The 17,900-nt window shown below is 43.0% G+C and overlaps 1 protein-coding gene across 1 annotated transcript in view; it reads left to right on the top strand.

Moving 5' to 3' along the window:
- Positions 1 to 15,743: 15,743 nt before the first annotated feature.
- KCNN2 (potassium calcium-activated channel subfamily N member 2) overlaps positions 15,744 to 17,900 on the top strand; it is a 366,279-nt gene continuing 364,122 nt past the window's right edge. Inside the window, exon 1 of the mRNA XM_079760741.1 lies at positions 15,744 to 15,782. The gene's annotated coding sequence lies outside the window, so the exon portion shown is untranslated. The remainder of the gene's footprint in view (positions 15,783 to 17,900) is intronic.

Below are 17,900 nucleotides of genomic sequence, written 5' to 3'. Positions count from 1 at the left end.
CTTCCAGGTCCATCCATGTTGTTGCAAATGGTAAGATTTTTTTCTTTTTCATGGCTGAGTAATATTTCATTGTGTGATATATATCACATCTTCTTTATTCATTCATCTATTAATGGACACCTAGGTTGCTTCCATATCTTGGTTATTGTACATAATGTTGCAGAGAACATAGAGGTTGCATATTCTTTTCAAATTAGTTTTTTTTAATTTATTCAGATAAAATACCTGGATGATATGATAATTCTATTTTTAATTTTTTGAGAAACTGCAATACTGCTTTCCATAGTGGCTACACCAATTTCAATGGCACCTGTCAGTGCTTTTGTCCATGGACAGAATTGCCCTGGCTTCTGCCCCTCTAGTCCTTGCTCTGAAGTTAGTCAATTTAGTTCCTCCCCATATGTCTCTGTTTCTTTTTGAGATGCTGCTCCTGCACTGGAGCTTAGAGCAAGTTAGTTTTTGAGAAAATGAGTCTGTGCACTATTTATTAAAGAAAACTACAGCCTCTAGCAGTCCTTTGTCTTTCTTAGATGCAATTCCTGCTGAATGAACCAGAGGTTATGGGGACTCCTCTTGCCAGCACTGAAGCCCTGGGTTGGGGAGCTCAGTGAGGGTAGGAACCCTTTTTCATCAGGGGGGACTTATGCCTCACAATTCTTAATCGCCACACCATTGATTTGCAACCTGCTCATTCCATGTCTCTGCCCCTCCTACCAGTCTCAGTGTGGCTTCTTCTTGATATCCTTATAGAACTTCTATTCCCTAGTCTTCAAGTGGTTCTCACTGTTGATTGATCTATAATTTAATTGTAATGTTGATGTGATCAAGGTAGGATGCTAGGACAGACTGGTACCTTAACTGGAACTCCCTTTATACTGTTTTCCATAGTGGCTGCACCAATTTATAATCCCACCAACAATGCACAAGGGTTCCCTTTCCTCAACATCCATGCCAACGTTTATTACTGCTTGTGTTTTTGATGGTGGCCATTTTGACAGTCATCAGGTGATATCTCATTGTGGTTTTTAAAACTGTATGGTTTCTGTTCATTTGCTATGTAGCAATAGAAAATTAATAAAAATGTATTTAAAAATATATACATTTTCAGAGAGCAAAATATCCCATGTCCTATTCTGAAAGAAACACCATACTCTCATTGCATTAATACAGAAATCTTAAGATAGAGGGGAAAAATGGAGAGCAAACAGGAATAAGCAATGAGGCTTTCATTATAAGAGGTTACAGGTACATAAAAATAATAGAAATCTGTAACTGAGGTAGCTGTAAATATTAATGAGTTAGACTGGTACTTAAAATTCTGAATTATCTCAGCAAAACTCACAAAATAATAAATGTTAAGAATAAAATATTAAGCAAAGATATATAAGGTGAATGCAAACTAAAAGAAAATAGAAACATATCCGATGTGATGATAAAGGGACTTTCAAAGCCAAAAGCATTTAATGAGACAAGGAGGGATGTTATGTGGTGATAAAAGATACAATCCACCAAGAAGATAAAACAACCACAAACTTTAATCACCAAATAAAAACTGTTAAGTGTATAAAGCAAAAATTCCTCAAAATACAAAGAAATCAAGATGAAAACAAAATGATACCTTTTAATATACATCCCTCAGAATTTAATGAATCAAGGAAGTAGAGGATGTAAATAATACAACCAACATAAATATATATCTATATTTTTATAGTTATTTGGAGAGATAAGAACATGGTATAGATACAAAATCTTGTACTGAATAATAAAATATACTTAGCTTTTTCATGCTCATAGACCTGTTATTTTTTTAAAACCAGTCATGTACCTGGACAAATAAAGCTTCATAAAGTCTAAAATGTAGAAGTTTTATAGGTTATATTTCCTAACCATAATCCAGTAAAGCCAACTATCATAATGTTAATCATGTGAAAAGTAAGAATTTACCATCAGAAAATGCCTGTATCAAAGAGGAAACCAATACTGAAATTAAATATTATCTTCAAATTTTCAAAAATGAGAAAAGAAAAACATCCAACCAAGACTAGTAGAACATGATTAAAGCTGAATATTGAAGAAATTTTATGTCCTTAAATTTTTTTTATGTTAATTAGAAAGCAGAGACTAAAAATAAACTAATAAATTATCTAATGATTAAACACTTTTCCATTTCTGGGATAGCACAACATCATGATATATATGTTTATACTGCTTCTTTGGTTTACTAATATTTTGTTGAGAATATTTGTATATATTTTATCATTAACAATAGACAAAAATTTTTATTGTATCTGTCACATTTTGGTATCAGATTTATATTTGTTTCATACAATGAGTTGGGTTGTATTCTTTTTTCCCCTCTCCCTTTGGAGGAGTTATTTATCATTATTATAACTATTTCTATTAAGTACATGTTTAATAGCACTTGACTAAAAATTATTTAGGCTTGATTCTATCCTTGTGGGAATGAATATTAACTAGTGATTTAGTTTCTTAAAAAAACTAATGATTTTTTATTTCTTCTTGAATCAGTTTGGTAATTTATATGTATATGGGAATGTGTGAATTTCATCCAAGTTTTCAAATGTATTGCTATAAAGTTTTTCTTTTTTTATCTATGTTCCATTTGTAGTTTTATCTTCCTTTTCATTATTAATATTGTATACTAGAGGCCTGGTGCACGAATTCGTGCACGGGTGGGGTCCCTCTGCCTGGCCGGCAATTGAGGCTTATTGGGAAGCTGGCTGGCCAGGGGAGAGGGACCCCAGGAAGTTGGCCAGTCCCCCAATCGGGGCCTACTGGGGGGGGGGGGGGCATCCACGGGGGGGGGGGGGCTGCAGGAGGTTGGCTGTGAGAGCGCACTGACCACCAGGGGGCAGCACTTGCATTGAGCATCTGCTCTCTGGTGGTCAGTGCACATCATAGCAACTGGTTGACCAGTCATTCCGGTTGTTCGGTTGTAACAGTTGTGGCGGTAGCTTAGGCTTTTATATAGAGAAATGTCTCCTCCTTTTTCCCCTTGATTAATCTTCACAGATATTTTTTTAAAAATTAGGCTTTTTAAAGCACCAACTTTGATTTTGTTGATCTTTTCTATTATATGTTTGTATTTAATTTCTGATCTTATTATTTTATTTCTCCTACTTAATTTTGACTTTTTTTCTGTTTTTTCTTTCTCTAACTTCTTATGCCATTTATTTTCTTCTAATATAAGAAAGTATGTATATGCTTTTCTCTCCACGCAACACTATATCTATAGTTGAAGCTACAGCTAATAGTATCTTTTAAATTAACAAATCAACTTAAAAAATTTAATAGAATCTCATTTTTTCATAAGCTATGTTTTTGGCACAATTCATTTGGAAAACAATAAGGAAATACATAGCAAGAATCATAGGAATGGCTATGTGATGCCCTTTGATTCAAGAAATCCACTCCAAAGAATTTTTCATAAAGAAAAATCCTATAGGAGTAGCATCCTTGAAAGTGTTCTTAAAGTATCAATCACAGCCAAGTACTGAAACAACTTCAAAGCCCAGGATTTAGTATCTGTAAAAGGTGCTATTTCTGTCTGCCTGGCTAGTTTCTTCCCCACCATTTCCTTCACCCCTCTTAAATACAGGGGCAGGCACATGACCCAGGGTGACCAATCAGATTGTCCCATCTCCCTAGCTCACAGTGACTGATTTAGAGATGAGTCAATAAAAGTGCTTTCCTAGGACTTTTTCTTTTTTTTATTTTAAAAATTTCATTGAATTTATTGGGGTGACATTGGTTAATAAAATTGTATAGGTTTCAAGTGTATGATTCTGTAATACATCAACTGTATATTGTATTGTGTGTTCACCACCCCAAGTCTCATTCCATTACCACTAACCCCATCTTCACCCTCTTCTACTTTCCCCTCCCTTTCCCTCTGGCAATCATCATACTGTTGTCTGTGTCTATGAGTTGTTGTTGTTTTTGCTTAATCCCTTCACCTTTTTTACCCGCCCTGAAACCCCCATCCCTTCCGACAACTGTCAGTCTATTCTCTATGAGTCTGTTTCTATTTTGTTTGTTAGTTTATTTTGTTCATTAGATTCCACATATGAGTGAAATCATATGGTACTAGTCTTTCTCTGACTGCCTTATTTCACTTAGTGTTAATGCTATCCAGGTTTCTGCCTGGAGACACATTTGGAATGCAGAGGTAGGTAGAGAATGCTAGGCATATTTGTAGTTGAGGAGGCAGAGGTAGGAGTTCAAGGTGTCTGAGGTGGCTAGGAATTGTGAGAAAGAGTTTCAGAGAGCAAAGAATGTCACAGAAAAGAGTTCTACATACCTGCATGTGAGTTCCCTAGACTCTTTATCTGCATAATGATATGCTCATGCATAGGATGTAATTCTGTATTTTCAAGCAAGAGAGCAACTAGGGAGCTGTGAACTAAACAGTTCCTAGAATTCATCCAGAGCCACAGTAAAGAGTTCTCATTACTCACCCAGTGGACACCAAGAAGGAATATACCTTAGTATTGGGGCTAACCAAAATCTAGAAGTAAAGGCCATTCTAGACTCTAACAAAGCTTAAAGCAAAATGTGAAGGATCAAACTAAATAGCAAGTAACTTAAATGTCATTGGAGTTTATCATTATTAAAATTGTCACTCTTTGAAAGACATCATTAAGAAACTGAAAATAGAAACCACAGACTGAATGAAAATATCCAATCCTACCTAATAAAGGAGTAATATGCAAATTAACTATCAATCCACTACATGCACAAGCCACGCCCACCAGCCACACCCACCAGCCAATCAGAGAAAGTATGCAAATAAACCCAACCAAGATGGCTACAGCCACAGAGAAAGGGAGGCTTGGGTTTCCCTGGTAACAAAGGAAGCCAAGCTTTTCGCATGCCGTTGCAGGCCTAAGCCTCCACTCAAGGCTACAAAGTTTCAATTATAGAAGGTATACAAATCCAAACAGAAATGGCGGCAGCCACAGAGCTGGAAAGAGCAGGAGGCTAGGGTTGCCCCCTGCTTTCCGCAAACCCTGGCCAGCCCAGTCCTCCGCGTAAGGCTACAAAGTTTCAATTATAGAAGATATACACAAATCCCAACAGAAATGGCTGCCGGCCACGGAGAGAGCAGGAGGCTTGACTCCACTCCAGGCTACAAAGTTTCAATTGTAGAAGGTAAATAAATTCCAGATAACAGGGCCTCCACTTGGGTTGCCAGGGGGTGTGGCTGGCCTGCAAACCACCACAGGCCCCTTGCTTAGGCCGCCCCACGCCCCAAAGGAACCCCCACCCTGATCCAGGACACCCTTCAGGGCAAACCAGCTGGCCCCCACCCATGCACCAGGCCTCTATCCTATCTAATAAAAGAGTAATATGCAGATTGACCATCACTCCAACACACAATATGGATGCCCCCATGTGGTCAAAGATGCTGCCCCCATGTGGACACAAGATGGCCACCACAAGATGGCCAGCAGGGGAGGGCAGTTGGGAGGCACCAGGCCTGCGAGGGAGGGCAGTTGGAGGCGATCAAGCCTGCAGGGGAGGACAGTTAGGGGTGACCAGGCTGGCAGAGGAGGGAAGTTGGGAGCAAACAGGCTGGCAGGGGAGCAGTTAGACATCAATCAGGCTGGCATTGGAGTGGTTAGGGTGTGATCAGGCTGGCAGGCAGAAGCAGTTAGGGTAAATCAGGAAGGCAGGCAGGCGAGCAGTTGGGAGCCAGCAGTCCTGGATTGTGAGAGGGATGTCCGATTGCCCGTTTAGGCCAGTGGGATCGGGCCTAAACGGGCAGTCGGACATCCCTCGAAGGGTCCCAGATTGGAGAGGGTGTAGGCTGGGCTGAGGGACACACACACCCACACCCCGTGCATGAATTTCGTGCACCGGGCCTCTAGCATATACATAAAATAGATGTAAGAGTTCTTTATATATCCTAAATACATAAAGAAATCTTATAACTCACTAGGGGCCCAGTGCATGAATTTGTGCACCTTGAAAGGAACTGTGGGCTGCGAGGCTGCAGTGGGCACCGGGGTGGGTCTCAGCCCATGCTCCGTGTCCCTGCCTGGCCCCTCCCACTGCAGTCCCCCCCCCCCCCCTGGTCCCCTGTCTGCCAGCAGCCCAGCTCCGCTGATGGCACTGGCCCCACTCATACCTGCTGATGGTGCGGAGTAATTAGGGTTGGCTCGAGCAGCAGGTGCGAGCACGGCCTGTGCCATCAGTGGGTGTGAGAGGCGGCTGCTGCCCCAATTGCACTTCAGGAGCAGGGGGAGGTGGAGAAGCCCTCAGGGGCAATCAGGCTAGCAGCCACCGCTGGCACCCGCTGACGACACCAAGCAATCAGGACCAGCACCAGGCACCAGCAGCGGGTGCAAGCGGCGGCTCTGGCACTGGCTGTGGGTGCAAGCAGGGCCAACGCCAGCAGTGGGTGTGAGAGGCGGCTGCTGGTCCTGATTGCCCCTCAGGAGCAGGGGGAGGTGGAGAAGCCCTGAGGGGCGATTGGGGCTGGCAGCCGCCACTCACACCCGCTGACAGTGTGGAGCGAAGAATTTTCAGTAACCACCAGAGGCTCGCCCTGATGACAGCGACTGGCGCCCCGCCTTGGTCTGGCGCCCCTGCTAACCTTTTCCACCATCCCACTGCGGCCTACGCCCACTATGTTCCATGGTCTGCCGCCTGCTGCCAATGCCTGCCATGTTCCGCACATGCCCCCTGGTGGTCAGTGCATGTGATAGTGACTGGTTGTTCAGTTGTTCCACCATTTGGTCTATTTGCATATTAGGGTTTTATATATATGTAGATAATAAGGAGACAAATAATCTAATATAATGTAAGCCAAAGATTTGAAAAGACACACACAGATGAGTCACTAAGCAATGAAACATTGCTCAACATCATTAGTCCACAGAGAAATGCAAGTTAAATTCACAATGAGATACCACTACCACAGTAACATGAACAGCTAAAATGGAAAGACTGACAACGCCAACTGTTGGTAAGTACGTGGAGCAATTAGAACTGACATTTTGCCAGTGGGAAGGTACAGCATTGAAAAACTGTTTGGCAATTTTTAATCAAGATAAACACATACATATCACATGACCTAGCAATTCTACATCTAGATAGTTAAGGGAAATAAGCAATGTCTACACAAAGACCTGTATATTATTGTTCATAGCAATTTTACTTATCGTAGACCAAAACTGCATGTATTCCAAATTTTCATCAGTATATGAAAATTTATGGATGAAAAATTATAGTAATCCATACAACAGTATACTACTTAGCCAAAAACAAGAGGACTTTTTGTTACACATAACAACATAGATGAATTTTTAAAATATTATGCTGGGTGAAAGAAGCCAGACACAAAGGAGCAGATACTATGTGATTTTATTATATGAAAATCCTTGGGAAGACACATATAATTATAGTGATAGAAAGCAGATCAGTTACTAATTGTAGCCAGGAGCAGAGATTGGGAAGGGATGTGAAGAAAATCTCTTGGGGAGCTAACAATGTTCTATATTTTGATTGGCTACATATATAAATAAAGTTGATTTTTAAAAACATGGTCATTTGTCTCTTAAAGGCATGCTACAGTTTACCTTTTATTCTTCAAAGTCAAGAAGTTGCCCTCTAGCTCTGCAAGATCCTGACTGTTTTGTATTCTCTCCTACTTTGTTCTACTTTTAGTTGAAAACCAGCCAATTATTTTATGAGCTCAACTCTTTGATTTTACCTTGTCAAATATGGCCTAATTCTTCTAAGGCTGCCATAACAAAACACCACAGACTGGGTGGCTTAAAGAATAAAAATTTATTTTCTCACAGTTCTGGAGGCTGGAAGACCAAGATAAGGTGCTAGTGTGGGAGATTTCTCCTTTCTTTAGCTTGCAGAGGATAGTCATTTTGCTGGATCCTCACATGGTCTTTTTTCTGTGCATTTGTCCTCCCCCCCTCTCTCTCCCTCCCTCTCGCTCTCCTTTTAGAAGGATACTAGTCATATTGGATTAGGGCCTCACTTAAAACCTATGCAACTCTACAACCAGAGCACCAAGAAGAGCAATTACAACCCTAATACACAATCTTGCACAGTTTAAGGCATAAATTCTATAATAAACACAGGCCTTTATTTGAGAAAATTAAAAGGTTAGCATGGCTTGATGGAGTTAATATGAGGAAAGTTACAGCTGATCAGTTATGGGACCAAAAGAAATAAGTCCTTCCAAGAGAGGACACTTAGCAAAACTCAACCCAACCAGAATGTAATTAGATGGTTGTCACGTACAGACTTATATTCCTCTGTGGCTTTCTGTATTTTGCTGTATTAGTTTGTTTTCAACTGCTATTATTTGTGTAAAATATTAGCATACTGGAGCGAAAACATCATATAGGAACCAACAATACACTATTATCCCCTATTTAACAATGACATGTGAGCTTATTATAAATATAATTGCAGAAATATGCTTTGTGGCAGAAAGGCTGTATTAAACAGAAGACTGGTATGGTGCTACAGACTCTATAGTTGCCAGCCTAATTCTAATCTGAAGGAATCAGGAAAGGCTTTCTGGAGGAAATGATTGCAGCAAACACCTGAATGATTTTTCAAGGTCAAACTGTTGAAAATAATAAGAGGAAAGCATTTCAAACCGAGGAAAAATTTTGGGAGAAATTCTCTGAGGTAAAAAAGGCCAGAATCAAAGAAATCTGGGACTTTTGCAAGGAGCTAAAGGAAGTTCAGTTTGGTTGGAGGTGAAGAGAGCAATTGGTGTGAGATGAAACTAGAGATTTAAAACATGGCCAGACCATGCAGGGGCTATTGGCTATATGAAATATTTTTTTTTTCTTCTTAGTGAAAATAGAAGGGAGTGACAAGATAAAATGTGGCTACTAAATGAAGAATAAATTATTACTGGGACAAGAGTGGGAGCAAGGAGACCAGTGAGAAGGTTACTGCAGTTATTTAACAAAAGTAGATCATGCTTGGACCCAACTAATTACAGTGGAGAAAAGAACATATGGATTCAAGAGCTATCAAGGAGGTAAAGCCAGTAACACTTAGTGCTGGGTGTTTGCATGTGACGGGGGAGAGGATGGGGAGCATGAGAAAGGGGAACACGCAGTCAACAATATAAGGTGAATTTTAGATCTGTTGTCTCTAAAATATCAGAAATATTGTCCAGTTGCTGGTCTGATAAAGCCTGCATATCAGAAAACAGTATGGGCTGAGGATAAATTTGGGAGTTAATAGCACAAAGATGGTTATTAAAGCCATGGAGTGAATGTAAGTATTTAGAGAGTGCCTGAGAGAAAATAAAATTGAGCTTGGATGGTGTTTATTTCACAATTTTTAAAACTGAACTTACTGGGGTGACATTGTTTGCAAAACCATACAGTTTCAAGTGGACAACTCAACAAAATATCATCTGCGCACTGCATCCACCGTCCTAAGCAGTCTCTTTCTTTCCCATTTCCCCACCCTCTGCCTTTGCTGGCTTTCTGTCCTCTTGATCAGTGTAGCTTAACCCTCCCCCCCCCCCCCTCCCCAGGAAACAATGGCTATGGAAATGCTGATGATGGAGCTGATGAGAGTCAGATTGTGCCCCAAGGTGCCACGTGGCTGTGCCTTCAGGGGTGTTTATCCATGTTGGCTGCTCACTGGTGGAGTCCCAGGAAGAACAGGAGGTAACCAGCTTTCTTCTCCTATTCTAGGGTTCAGGGTGGTTAGGATACTGAGTTGCTGCCAGTGATGTGCAGAGGGTCCAGTCCAGGATGCTGGGCTGCCATAACTGGTGTTTCTGAATTACATGAAAGTAATAAATATCGGTGAGGTACATTGGCTCTACCATTTACTAATCATGGTGCCTTGGGCTAGTTGTCTGTGATTTGATTTACTTATATTTAAAATGGGTACAGTATACTAATTATAACATTGAGATATTGTGAGGATTAAATTATTTAATACATCTAAAGCACTTAGGCCAGCATGTAGTAAGCTTTAGATAAGCATAAGCTATAATTATTACTTATCTTTAGGTTCAATGAAAGCACAGAAGTAGGGGTCAAGAAAAAAAAAAGATAGATAAAAAATAGAGGAGTTTAACGGCTTCCCTGTATGAGCACAGCAGGAAATAAAAAGAAGTTAATGGGTACAATACTGAATATGTCCATGCCTTTTTATAGTTACATAGCCATCTGCTAAATGGCTTAATGCCTTCAGTGTCAGGCACTATGCATACTCATATGACAGTAACTTCATGAGTCAATGAGTCAGAAACTCCCCTAAAAGTGACATTTTCTTGGTATTTTCTTTAACATCTTCATAGGTTACCATTTAGATGGGGAAACCACAGTTCACGAATCAGTTATTCTGAGTTGGAAGTAAAACAGTGTTTAATGAGACAGAGTGTACTGGCTGGATATTGGAAGGACTTGAATCACCAATCTATGCTCTGGTTTACTCAGTAAGTCTGAAGTTGTCCTTCAGATCAAGCATGGGTGTCATACCTGCATCATTCATTCATTCATTCATTCAACAACTGTGGATGGAGTCCTGGCTGCTTCCACACCTGTGGGCTAAATTCTGTGAGGGCAGATGCTGTTGGTTGGTGTTTCTCTTCAGCACCCAGGAGTCCTTTAGGGGATTTGCACAGCACGGGGGCTCAAGAACTTGTTCCATAAGGAGGACTTGAAGGAAGGGGCTTGGGAGCCTGGTATCAGTTTAGGACCTTCTAGACTAGATGTGACAATTGAGGCCCAGAAAATGAAAGGAACTTGGCTTAAGTCTTCAGAGTGAGTGGCTGCCTTTGTCAGATGTAAGATGACTTGTACCAGATCTCCCCCTGAAAATTAGGTGAAAAGGAATAAATAAAGTAGTCCAGGGACTTTTTCTTCCACCCTAATGTATGATGCTCCAATTTTCGAGTCTTCCAATTGATGTTTGCTTATAGTATATTTCTATTACACATCAGCCAGAAATGGGTTTGTCATGAGCAACAGTAAATACCAGTACAACAGTGGCTTAAGTAAAATGGAAATTGATCTCTCTCTCATGTGAAATAAATATAGAGATGGGCTTCTCAGGGGTCGTATGGTAGTTCTGCAACCTTCCTGAATCAGGTCTTTGCAGCCCACCTCTCCACCATACCTGGAGTGTGGCCCTTGTCCCCAGGTCTGAGTTTGCTCGGCTAGCCATCATAACCGTATTGTAGACAGCAGGGTGGTGGAAAGGAAAGAGAGTGGCAAAGCATGAGTGCCACGGTGTCAGCATTAGTCAGGGTGTGACCAGAAAAGCAGGCCCACTAAGAAGGAAGCAGCATAAGGGATTAACTTAGGAACTTGACCTTCCAAATGGTTTATGTTCTGCTATGCTGGTTCTGTGTGAAGACCACAGGACAGAACACTTAGTAGGAAAGGTGGACATTTTCATGGTCAGGCTTTTGTGCCAACTTGGCAAGGCTATTATCACAGTCATTAAATTAGTTGCGGTGAAGGTATTTTATAGATGTGACTGAAGTCTATAATCAGTTTACTTTAAGTAGGGAAAATTATCCTTGATAATCTGGGGATGACCGATTCAATCAGTAAAAGGCAGAACTGAGGTTCCAGGAAGATGAAGTTTCCCCTTCTGACTGCAGCTTCACCTTGTGCGTGGGCAGGTCCCGCCTGCTGTTCCCGATGGCCTGCCTGACAGATTGTGGGCTTGCCTCGCCAGCTTCCAGGGTAAGCCCATTTCTTGTAATAATTACCTTTATTTACCTCCTACTGGTTCTGTCTCTCTGGTGGAATCCTGACTGATACAGACAGAGAACAAGGATACCCTAGAACCCATGAGGACTCAGTGAAACCTGCACTGATCTCGAACCATCTCCGAACCTACAATGCCGATGAAGCTGGTGATCTGTGGGCAAAGCTGGGGCCCTCTGTCGTGGAGCGAACAGGCACTTTGTCCAGGAGCTGGAGAAACAGCAGGATCCAGCAGGAGCTGCTGCAGGCTCAGCTGCTGCCATGCTGATGAGATGAGCCAGCAGATCGTGACAAGGCGCAGAAGCGGCAACAGCACCTGACTTCACAGTGACCTTCCGGGTATAAACATGGCTGCTGCTTCACCTTCCAAACTGTGCAAATTTCTCCTAGTCCAGAACCAAACAGGGAGGGAAATTCTGAGAAACATTGTTCTAGCTTATGTAGGTTGACACCAAACCAAACCACCCGCCCCCCCACCCCCCGGCCAGGTCTCTTGGGCGAGGTTTCTGGGGGGCGGCGGGGGGGGGGCTCCCACATAGCCCCTTATTTTATAGCTCATTGGCACAAGTGTGCAGACCACATCGGGCTGCAAGTCTAAAAATCAGGGATTCTCTTCTGAAGAGAGGGAGGATGAACATGGGGTTGATGACTAATCCTTTGTGTCAGAGAGTTAGTCTTATGGACCAAGTTCCTTCCTTCTAGAGCCTAATTTTTAGGAGGGGAAATTAGACACTGTACAAAGCCATGTTGATCTTTGAGTTTTCAGTTAAGTAGAAATATTTCCCCTTCATATATAGTCTCTTGGAAAACTTCACAAAGTGTTTTTATGTTTAAAGCACTTCTCATATATCGAGATATTTTCCTCAGGACAGTAATGAACCCCTATAAGCTGGCAATTCTTTACCCTGGGTGTCAGAGTGGATCTTATAGATTAGCAGCAGGATGTTTGAGGGGATGTTTCGTTTCCCTAAAATAAGAAAATGCAGGGCCAGTGACCAGGGACCTCCCATACACACGGACTGCCTTGGGGATCTCCTCTAGTACAATGAAAAGGAAACCCACTCAGTTTGTTCTCTGTATCTATGAATCTGCTTCTGGTTGGTTTGTTGTGTATTTTAGATTTCATGTGTTACTAGATTTATTGTGGTGCTCACATTATAAGGGATATAAAGGTCAAATCACTATGTTGTATACCTGAAACTAATATGATATTGTATGTCAACTATACTTTAAAAATATTTTTATAAAGGAAAGAAAAGGAAACCCACTTATATTGTAAATTTACATAGATAGTAGAATAGATTTTCTTTAAATGCCTCTTGGTCCACAAATTCAACCAAATCAACTCCAGCTCACATTCATGCAGTACCAATAATACTTAATGTCTTGAGGCCAGACACTGGTCTAAGCAATTTACGTAGATTATCACATTTAATTTCAGAAGAACCCCATGAAGTATCTACTGTTACTATTATTCACATTTTACAGACAATGCGCTGATGCACAAATAATTTCAACAAGATCATATAAATAGCCAGAATGAAGTCAGGACACAGGGCTCCAGAGCTTTGCACTTGCATTTTCCGGATGCATCCCTGGATCTTGACTCATCTCAGAAACAGTACGTCCAGAAGCTTCGCTGTACGAGGGCGGGAAAGTGAATACAGGGAAAAAGCCTTTCAACAACAAGGACCTAAACCAGAAGGGTTTCTGCTTAGCCCACAGGTAACTAGAAAGTTAAATGAATTAGAAGCCCTGTTCTAGGATCATTCTGAATAAATACAGTTAAATAATAACCTCTTACTATATTAGGATCTGCTCTAAAAGAAAAACCCGGAGGCCAGAAGGTGGAGGGCAGGGAAGGAGTGGCAGAGGTGGATGGATTTAGCACCCCCACCTCGGACCTGCAGGAGTGCCCTTGGTGGATGGAGTCCTGGCTGCTTCCACACCTGTGGGCTAAATTCTGTGAGGGCTGATGCTGTTAGTTGGTGTTTCTCTGCAGCACCCAGGGGCCCTTCAGGGGATTTGCACAGCACAGGGGCTCAAGAACTTGTTCCAGAAGGAGGACTTGAAGGAAGGGGCTTGGGAGCCAGGTATCAGTTGAGGACCTTCTAGACTAGTGCAGTAGTAGGCTTATGTAAGACTCAGGTGGTGTTTTCTCCTGTGTCACCAGGACCTCCTGGGGCCAGAAGCCTATAAGTGACACCATAAATAGCCTGCTTTTTGTTGTCGTTGTTTTTGAGGGGTTGGTGTGGAATTTGACACAGAGACAACCCAGATGTGTGTGTTATGCGGATAGGCAGCCCTGAGACCCCCAGGAAGCAGGCAGTCACATGCCAGAGGGTGTGGTTTTTGCATTGCTCTTGATATGGCTTCATACCTCTCTGAACAGGTGACTGACAGGCAAAAACCCAAACAGATGGAGTGTTGCAGAAAATGATATGAGCCTGGAGCCTGAAAATTCATGGAGGACGCCTTCCCCCCACCCTCACCCCAGTATCTGATAACCAAAGGTCCCCAGCAAGACTAATTGCTTGCCTGAAATGTTGAAATTCACCTGTCTCAAAACCTGTTCTCTCTCTTTCTCTCTCTCTCTCCTCTCTCTCTCCTCCGAAATGGAGTATATGAAACAGTGAGCAGTAGCAATCAAAATCCAGAAGGCTACAGACATTTCTGCCATTCTCAGAATTTATGCACATCCCTGTTTCTGGAAGGCTCTCTGAGCCGAAATGCTCCTCGCGGCGGGTGAGTTCCCTGCAGCAGCTGGCAGCGGAGCTATAAATAGAACGGGGCGGGAGGGGAGCTCCGCGCCAGGGCGAGCGGGCGGAGATTCCCGGCTCTCCCTCCGCCCGCCTCTGGCGCGTTCAGGGCCCGGGGATGCCAGTGCGGGGGGAGGCGGGCTGGTGCGGGGGAGGCGGGCTGGTGCGAGGGCGGTATTAACCCCTGCGATACCTCGGGGCTCCGTGGAGCTGCGGGGGAGGGCGCGATGGAACACGCTGGGTGTGGAAGTGAAGACACGTTTCTAACCTTGCACTGGGAAAACCACCATCTGTGATTTCTCTCCCTCCCCCTCTCGTCTCTTAAGCTCTGGTTAACACCTGAAATTCAGTTCGTCTCTCTCTCTCTCTCTCTCTCTCTCTCTCTCTCTCTCTCTCTCTCTCTCTCTCTCTCTGAATTTGTTCCATGTCTTTTTCTTTTAAGTGGCTTAAATCCAAATCTTAAAATTACAACCATCCCCAAATTTGGTCTTGGGAATAACGTTGGCTTTCACATTTCAGCGCGGCGTTCCCTCCTTCGTGCTGCTGTAAGCTGCTTAAGGACAGTTACTTTCCTCTGGAGGGTCGATCAAGGGGAAACGGAGTGTGGTGTGTGTGTGGTGTGTGTGTGTGTGTGTGTGTGTGTGTGTGTGTGTGTGTGTGTGTGTGAGAGAGAGAGAGAGAGAGAGAGAGAGAGAGAGAGAGAGACTTGGGCGCATGCACCCACCCCCCTCGGTAGCCTCTAGGTATGCAATACCCTGAGCCTTCCGAGCCCTGACAACCGGGCTTGTCCCCCGCCAGCCAAGGACTGGAGAAGGAGGGAGTCCCCAATCCCGGCAGGGCATCCTGTCACCAGCTTCGGAATTTTGCGCTGTCGATGCTGAAGCAGGGACAGGCAAGTAGGAGTTGGGCTCTTCAAAGGTGGATCCCACCCAACCAGCCACCAGTGGGCAGTGGGGGACCGGCTAGAGCGGCTAGCCCCATGTGCCCCCTGCCCGGACCCGCCCTGGGACTCCCGGAGCCTGGAGGAGGGGGGGAGGGACGCGCGCTCTCCCGGGCTCAGAGCTGTCATGGAATTTGACACTGGAGAGGCAGCTGGTCCCTGGCCAGGACTCCTGATCCTTCTCAAATGGAAACAGTTTCTCCCAGTGAACCTGCTGGAATTCTCAGTGGAATCTCACTTCGGCTTTGCTTCCTGGTGCATTTAACCAAGGCCGCATTTCCCACTTTGGGGCCAGGAAGGCTCCAAATGGAACAGGGCTCCTGGTTGCAGAACAAGGTAAGCTCACCGCGATGGTGACATTGACACGGGGGCAGGGGGTGGAGGGCACAGATTTATCGGGACCATCCTTCCCCAGGCAAGATGGGTAGGTGAAGTTTGCCTTGGGCTTCACCTTCCCTCATCTCCCTCTTTGGGCCTCTGGTCCTCTCTCCACCCCTCTTCCTGGATTATCATTCCCCTACCCCTATTCATGCCTTAAAAAGAAAAAATTCCCTGGGTGTGTGGATAATTGAGGGATTCCCTTACGTTCCTATTCTCAGCATTTTAATGTTCTACACTAGAGGCCAGTGCCACAGTGCGATCTGAAAATTTCCATCTCTCCCAACCCCCGCCTTTCATCCTTGCTCCCTGTCTCAGTTCTCTGTTCCCCTTTCCTTATCCAGCTTACTTATATTTCTTTGCCTTCCCGCATTCTAACTTCTCTTTCCTGTCTTTGAAAATATGAACCAGAAAAAAAGGAGAGAGCGGGGACAATGTCGTGACTTCGTGTGTGACAGGGTTATCGGGTGCATGGATTGATGGTTTATGAATCATTTGCTCATCAGCATTGTTGAGCACCTACTCTGTGCTGTTATTTAACTTTTTCTTGTGTGGGATGACCAGACCATTCTCTTGAAAATAGACTGCCCCCCCAAACTTTTCCCCAAGTGCCCCTCTACTTTTCTCTAGGCGGTGGGAATGGGAGGAGGAGGATGTAGAGTCTGTGGGAGAAGGGAAAGCTCATTCTGCCCAAGCTGGTTTGGTGCCTTGTGCTCTCAAGCCATAGAGCAGCAATAACAAAAATTGCACACTGATAATAATAACTGACATTTCTGGAGTGCTTTTTGGTATGGTTCTAAGAACTTCACAAGTATTCACTTATTTAAAACTCATAACAACCCCATGAAGTAATGAATATTATTATCCCTTATTTTACACATGGGGAAACTCAGGAACAGATGATTTTAGTAATTTGTTCATGACAACACAGCTAGCAAGTGGGAGAGCTGAGTCTGAAACTCAGATTCTAGAACACAACTCTTAACCTAATACATATCTCTGTCATCATATAGTCATCCAACCGCTCTGTGCTTGGCACTGTTCCAGGCCCTAGTGATGGAGGAGTGAATATACAACCACGATGCTTGGAGCTTATATGTTAGTTGAGGGGGACAGACAATCTATCAGCAAACAAACTAGGTAGTTTCAGGTAGTGGTAGATGCCACAAAGAAAACAGAGGAATGCGCTAGAGAGTGGTGACCTTCACCCGGTGAGTGGTCAGAGAAGTTCTCTTTGTGTTGGAAACATTCATATTGAGACCTTGAAGCGCCGAGGAGAAGAAATACCAATAGCTAGTGAACATGTAAAGTGAAAGTAATTGTCTTTAGTAATTATGGAAATATGAATCAAGGCCACAATGAGATATCTTTTTACACTGGTATGTTTGGCCCAGAATTTTGAAAGTCTGGTAATTTCAAGTGTTTGAAGAGGATGTGGATCCATAGGACTTAAGATTGCTGGTGGGACTATGAACTGGCACAATGATTTTAGAAAACAGTTTGGCATTATATCCTAACTTGAACATTTGTACACTTGGGATCCAATAGTTCAACTTCTTTCTAGATTTATACCAGTAGAAATTCTTGCACATGTTCAACAGGATACATCATATATATATTCGTAACAGCCTGGTTCTCAATAATGAAAACCTGGAAAGAACTCCAGTACCCATCACTGGTGACTAGATCCGTGGTCGGCAAACTGCGGCTTGCGAGCCACATGCGGCTCTTTGGCCCCTTGAGTGTGGCTCTTCCACAAAATACCACGGCCTGGACGAGTCTATTTTGAAGAAGTGGTGTTAGAAGAAGTTTAAGTTTAAAAAATTTGGCTCTCGAAAGAAACTTCAATCATTGTACTGTTGATATTTGGCTCTGTTGACTAATGAGTTTGCCGACCACTGGACTAGATGAATAGTGCCATATGCTAACACAGAGGAATATTATGAAGCAGTCAAAATGAATACACTAAGTGACACATAATAGAATTGGATTTTAGCAATATAATGTTAAGTGAAAATTGTCTAAAAGATTATATATATAGGAACACATGTAGATGCAATAGCATTATATAAGTGG

This window comes from Cnephaeus nilssonii, assembly GCF_951640355.1.
Source record: "Cnephaeus nilssonii genome assembly, chromosome: 2".
NCBI lineage: Eukaryota > Metazoa > Chordata > Mammalia > Chiroptera > Vespertilionidae > Cnephaeus > Cnephaeus nilssonii.
Note: the sequence above shows the minus strand (reverse complement) of the source record. Positions and strands in the feature narration are given on the sequence as shown.